This window comes from Henckelia pumila, chromosome 1, assembly GCF_033568475.1.
Source record: "Henckelia pumila isolate YLH828 chromosome 1, ASM3356847v2, whole genome shotgun sequence".
Taxonomy (NCBI): domain Eukaryota; kingdom Viridiplantae; phylum Streptophyta; class Magnoliopsida; order Lamiales; family Gesneriaceae; genus Henckelia; species Henckelia pumila.
In genome coordinates this window covers 21,287,568-21,293,381 of record NC_133120.1, presented here as the reverse complement: position 1 = coordinate 21,293,381, position 5,814 = coordinate 21,287,568, and the positions used below count along the sequence as shown (strand labels likewise).

General features: G+C 32.2%; 1 long non-coding RNA gene across 1 annotated transcript; it reads right to left on the bottom strand.

The window, feature by feature from the left end:
- Nucleotides 1–3,123: 3,123 nt before the first annotated feature.
- On the bottom strand, nt 3,124–5,082 carry LOC140873891 (uncharacterized). Its single transcript, XR_012148109.1, has 4 exons — nt 4,847–5,082; nt 4,626–4,764; nt 3,896–3,967; nt 3,124–3,352 (listed from the first exon to the last, which is right to left on the bottom strand). It is a non-coding gene; the product is annotated as an uncharacterized lncRNA (long non-coding RNA).
- Nucleotides 5,083–5,814: the final 732 nt, after the last annotated feature.

The window sequence follows — 5,814 nt, the reverse complement described above, 5'->3', positions numbered from 1 at the left end:
AGACACTTGACAGCATCATCTTTACTTTCACTTGATGATGTCTCTGAATCAGATAAGTTAGAGTCTGATTCAGCCCACTTGATGTTGCTTTCATCTGCTAACAGGGCCCTTTGTTCATTTTTTCTTCTAAATCTCTTCCTTTCTTCTCTGGAAATTTTCTTGTGTGATGTTCTTTTCTCATCCTTCTTTGGTTTGGTACAATCAGCTATGAAGTGTCCTTCCTTTCCACAATTGTAGCAAGCTCGATTATTATCGATTGGTTCTTTTAGTTTGAAACTTGATCTCTTTGTTCTTTGGAAATTCTTGTGATTATTTCTCATGAATCTTCCAAATTTTTTAACAAATAGTGACATTGCATCACTACTGATTTGTTCTGTGGTTTTGGTTGCTGGGATTTCATCTGCTGCAGTGAGAGCCTTGGTAACTTGTGATGTTGATGTCTCTTCTTCAGTTCGAACTCCCAGCTCGAATTCATATGCTTTGAGATCTGTAAATAGATCATGTAATTCGATCTTATTGTGATCTTTGGATTATCTCATGGCTACCGTCTTCACATCCCATTCACGAGGTAGAGATCTCATGACTTTTATAGCTACTTCTCTATTGCTATAACTTTTTCCCAGTGCATTTAGCTCGATCATAATGTTGTTGAATCTTTCATCGAATTCATTCACTGTTTCTCCTGGTTTCATCTTTATAACTTTTAGAACTCTCATGACTTTTAGAACTTTTGAATGGCCACCATAAGCTTATTTTCCTTTGTTTGATCATTTTCTTCACATAGTTGTGTGAGCTTTTCCCATATTTCTTTGGCCTTAGTGCAGCTCCTGATTTTTCTAAACATGTTTTTGTCCATAGTTTTGTATAAGATATCTCTGGCAACATTATCCAGATTGGCTTTCTTCTTATCTTTAGAAGTTCATTAAACTCGAGGCTTTTCTATCATTTGTGGAGCACCAACAAAGATGACAGTGACAGTTTTGGTTTTCATATTCTTCATGGGTCCATCTGTAACCACAAACCACATATCATCATCCTGTACTGATAAGTGGGCCTGCATAAGAATTTTCCAATCGTCATAATCTTTTTTTGAGAACATAGGAATTTTACTAAAAGATGCCATAACATAGAAATAGTTCAGGTGATAAGCAAGAACCGTTCTGATACCACTTGTTGGGATCAAAAAATATGTAGAGGGGGGGGGGGGGTGAATACACTATTTTAAAAATTAAAGTTACTTCGATCTGATTTGTGAAAACCAGACAGAAGATTTATTTGCTTAAATACTTTGTTCTGCTCGAAAGATCTGATAAGATCAGACGAAAGAATCTTCCTCGCAGAATTGAACCTTGAGAAAGCTAAGGAAGATCAAAATAACGTAAGTTCAGCAAGTAAAAGAGACAGCCTATTTTTTATGGATTTTTGGAGTTTAATCTCCTACGTCACCCCTGCTTCTGTTTCCAGAAGGATTCCACTAGAAGAATTTGATTTATACAATTTTTTGTACAAAACCGATCCTATCAAACCTTTTCAGAGGAACTCCTAGCAACACTTCTATCAATGCAGATCAAACACTCTGCTTGAGTTACAAGATGATGTCACAAAATGTGATTCGGAAACTTTGATCTGGAAAGCTATAGATGGCTTTGATTTGGATCGTTCTGGATGTGAAGTATATCCCTTTGAGCTCGACCGATCTTTATATATTATCTAACTCAGATATTCGAAACTTCGATCTGGTGATGTAAGTTTCTGAGTTAGAATACAGAGCGAAGGCTTGTTTGGATTTTCGGATGAATTTGAAAGCAAACTTTGAATTTGTTATTTCTCGTATTGTTCACTCCTTGTTTTGAATCTTTGAATCACCATGTATTTATAGCTTTCAAAACTAGCCAGTGAGCCGCCAACATATCTCATAAATTGGCTCACAAATCTTGACTTTAAGAAAAGCTAACCAACGTTCAAAACTTCATTTAATGAGTTTGTCTTCTAGCTCAACAACTTCGGCAACTAATGCTTCCAACCATTTGTTTGATCTTATCTGGATTGAAGACTTTTACACTTGTTCTGGGTGAAGTGTAAATATTTGATCTTGACTGAATATGATTTGAACTTGATCTGGCATAAGATATAAGATTTTGATTGATCTAGGTTGTTCTTCTAGAGGATGATCATTTGATCTGTTGAAGTAAAAAATTTGCGAGGTAACATAGGTCAAATGCTTGATTTATCCAGAATAATCCAGTTTCGTCGGAAACTTGATCTGGATAACTTTGTTAAGTTCGATCTGTATGAATCCATTTGTTTTGATTGATCGGAACTTCAATTTCTGTTTGTCATTAGAATCTTATTTATTTTAGCACTTGATTTTGTTTGATCTGTTATCACCAAAACTTATAATTTAATCACCAACAGAAAGAGACAACCGTTTTTCACTGTTGTAATTCAAATTTTCAAAAATAAAATTTAATATACAATCTTTCACTATTTTAAATCATTAAAAATAAAAAAAAAAAAACAAATTCTAACTCAATGTACACTAGGAAAAAAATCTATGCATTAATCTTAATAAATTTGGAATCCTCCCTTCAGCCTATGTTTGCATCATGAGCTAGTGTTAATTGCATAACTATATTTTTTTGACTCAAGACTTTCATAAAAGCCGCAACAATATTTTTTTCTTAATGTGTATCTCCAAACTATAAATTATTAAGAAGAAAACAAAAACCATAAACACAATCTCTTACTTGTGATTATCACAGCCTCAATAAATTCGAACTAATCCCACTTCATCAAAAAAATCAATGCCATAAATAACAGTGATAAAAATAAAGAAACACTTAAATTTCCAGTTTTATAAATTAGCTGAGGAAACTCTACACCAGACTCAGACTTGCCAAGTAAAGAAGAGTTGTCAGAAATGATTGACATAAACAGGAAGTGTTTCAACCTTTATAAACACAATTGGTTTCATTGAGCAGTTCCTTTATTATATCAATGTTCTAAAAAGAGAGTAAATCATATTATAAAACTATATATGTTATTAGTGGAATATGCATTAAAAGTAAAGAATCATAATCAAAATATTTATCATTACATTAATTGTATATATCAGCCGTGGATTTAACCATTTGTATAAAGGAATAAAAAAAACAAGAAGTCTAATCATAACAAATGAAATAAGTCCATATAAGAGTACAATCTAACTCGCATAATTAGAAGCCACAAATCCCTTTGCATACACAATGACATCAAGAGTGTAATAAGTTATATCCCAAGAGAGGGTAAACAACCTTGGCAATCCTTCCGGACCCCTTTCTTGTTCCAATTGCTCTCTTAGAGTGGCTACATACTACAGAAAGAAAACTATGGTAAAAAAACCTTGAGTTGGTTCCTTGATAATACGAAAACAACAAAAAAACTGAATATTAAGCATTCAGACAACATACCAAATGTGGTTAGAAGCTCAAACATCACAACTCACTCAATAGATTAAGGAAGAAATGGATTTCATTTTATATTGACTAAATTTTCAAGAGGAATCAATGCTAATAAAAAATAATTAAGCATGAATATTTAAAACATAACTGATATAACTACACAACTAAGTGGCTTATGCTTCAACGTACACAAACGAGCTCTAATCTAACAATATTCGTGTATAACACAACAAACTTACCAATATATATAGTTACAGTGATATTTTTGTAAATGTCACCAGCCTCATATTACTCAAACTCTTGAGATATAAAGAGCCTTTTTAAAAGGAAATAAAGGAAAAAATTCACTTAAAACTTGCGCAACAATGAGAAAAATCCAGGTTAATTTTTTTATAACTAAAAAAAGTAAAATGTAAACTAACTTCAACTTAATTGATATGAAGAACTGAATCTACCTAGGAGGTGGGGAAGCTTTCTTAGCATTTGGTGGCGATGGTGTTTGACCTTGTTTTGCTCCTTCAGCAGGACTAAGCAATACCAAATTGGAAGCAAAAGCGTGAGCAAACGTCGTGTTTGCTCAGTTGCACAATTCAACCACATATCTTAATTCTCAGTAAATAAACATGTGAAAATATGGAGTCAAAACTCTGGCATGGTTAGATTTGATACCAGAGTTCGAGTGAAAATAATTCCTGAAACACAGTGTTCCTTCACATAAGGATTGAGAAGTTAACTTGAGTTTCGGTCATAACAGGTCCATTAACAAAAAAACTGAGATATAAACATGTATAATTCAGAATATATGTTCTGAAAAATTCGACAAACCAGACCCAAGCCCATCCCCAATATAAGTTGATATCCTAGTTTCTGATAAAAGCTAATTTGTTAGCTATCACCAACAACAAAATAAAAAATCAGATCCAAGACTCTCAAGATCAGTATTCATTGTTCCTCCTCTATATTTTGATATATTCATCATTCATTACCGTGCAAAATCGAGAAACATGTATAAAAAAACAATTGAACATTTGAACGGAATTAGTATAATAGTCTCAGATGATCCATCATTCAGTACCGTGCAGATTTCGAACATAAACATGAGGAACGGGAACCAGAGCCCAACTCTAACTCAAATTCTTAGTCAAGCTTAAATTAAAAAAACCCACCGCAACTTTAAATTATTACCTTCGATAAATCCAAGGTTTTGAATTGAAACACTGTCTATTCCAATTTGTTTTTTGATCTTGCTGCAACTAAGATCTTTCTCCTTCCAAACTTGCTAGAATCGAAGTACAAGGAATAAATCGATAGTTGAAGCCTTAACCTAACAATTGTGTTAAAAATCATCACAATAATCCAATAATTATCTAATTTAAAAACAATATTTTAAGTCATCGAAATTATACCTTGAGCTCCGCCGAGTTTGATACATAAAATATTAACACAATTAATTATCAAAATTAGTGCGATAATCGTGACTAGCTATAATGAATTTAAATTGAATGGATAAAGTTTCGATTCTAGGTAGCTTGCAATAACTGAAAGAAATGAGCTGGAAATAAGCTTCAAATGTCCATAAACTTCAAGCAACTCAATCTGAATATCGAATAGCAGAGGATGGAATTGGAGAAATTCTACATGTAGCCAAGTCTCTTCGTAAAAGGACTGAGTAATAAAAATTTATTTATTAAATGTAGTATGTGTATGATTAAAATCTTTTACTTATAATTATCATATAGAAATATAATTAAATTTTACCTCCTTATCTTCTGTTGTTTAAGACACAAGTTTGTTTCCAAATAATTTGGCCTACCACATTAATACCATAAAGATAGCATTTACATTTGCAATATATAAGAAAGCAGATTAAATTTTGAGAAATCATATTGTAACATATATATCTTAAAATGTTGCTCTTATTCCTTATCTTGTCTGGAGTCGGGTGAATCTGCAAGAAATCACAGTACATTTATGTAAGGAATAATTGGTTGCACATAAAATCAAAATTAGATGTTTTCACTAGGTGTTGGCAACATGTAGAATAACATGCAGCGGAATTAAATAAAAACGTGATTAAAATAGACAATCAACCAAATAACAGACTCAAATATTTAAGCAAGAGTATGAAATACTCTTGCAATACCTCAAAGCAAAACTTTCACTAGAAAATAAATCAAAGAGTTTTACAAATCCTAAAACTAGTAAATTATTTTCAAACTCAATTTTCTCAAAAACATGTGAGAAAATAAATAATAAAAACAACTCCTAAAAAGTGTACGTAAAGTAGAACAAGAAAACTCAATAATCGGAGTTAATCCTTGATGGCAAAATATGAGAGCAATACTTTGAACACCAATCTTCAATGCTCTCAAAC